This window comes from Orycteropus afer, unplaced genomic scaffold, assembly GCF_000298275.1.
Source record: "Orycteropus afer afer isolate SDZICR_OR568_19922 unplaced genomic scaffold, OryAfe1.0 scaffold00017, whole genome shotgun sequence".
Classification (NCBI taxonomy): Eukaryota; Metazoa; Chordata; class Mammalia; order Tubulidentata; family Orycteropodidae; genus Orycteropus; species Orycteropus afer.
In genome coordinates this window covers 6228566-6229240 of record NW_006921604.1, presented here as the reverse complement: position 1 = coordinate 6229240, position 675 = coordinate 6228566, and positions in this window count along the sequence as shown.

Here is a 675-nt window from a genome sequence, read left to right as displayed (position 1 = left end):
ACTCTTTGCCTTGAGCCAAGATCCATCTGACAACAGCTATGATATCCCTTGTTCCACGTCCTCTTCTGAATCCGGCTTGAACCTCTGGAAGTTCTGCTAGGTGGTTTTAAATATATTTCCTAATTTAATTACAATAATGAGAAAGATTTTATAGTCTCAGCATTAAGGATTAGGAAATGACACTCACCTAGAGAGGCCAGGTCGCTATTTGAAGATCACACAGCCACTGAGGAGCAGAGCTGCATCACAGACTTGATTGTCTCTTAGAAGGCTTAAATATGTATTTTTTCACATACTATTCAAGTACTAAACTCCATAAGCCTCTAGGGACTCAGAGAAAAAAGCAACATAATTAGGACCTTTGTGAAGTTATAGAATATGTATACATATGAAGGAACCCTAGGGGTGCAGTAGGCTGCTAATCAAAAGGTCACTGGTTCAAACCTACCAGCTGCTCTGTGGGAGAAAGATGTGGCAGTCTGGTTCCTTAAAGATTTATAGCCTTGGAAACTCTATGTGGTAGTTCTACTCTGTCTGTTCTGGTTACCTAGTGCTGCTCTGACAAGAATATACCAGAAACGGAATGGCTTTAACAAAAAGGAGTTTATTCTTACAACTTGGATGCTTTAAGTCCAAGTTCAAGTGCCAGGCTCTAGGGGCTGGGTGAAAGCCCCT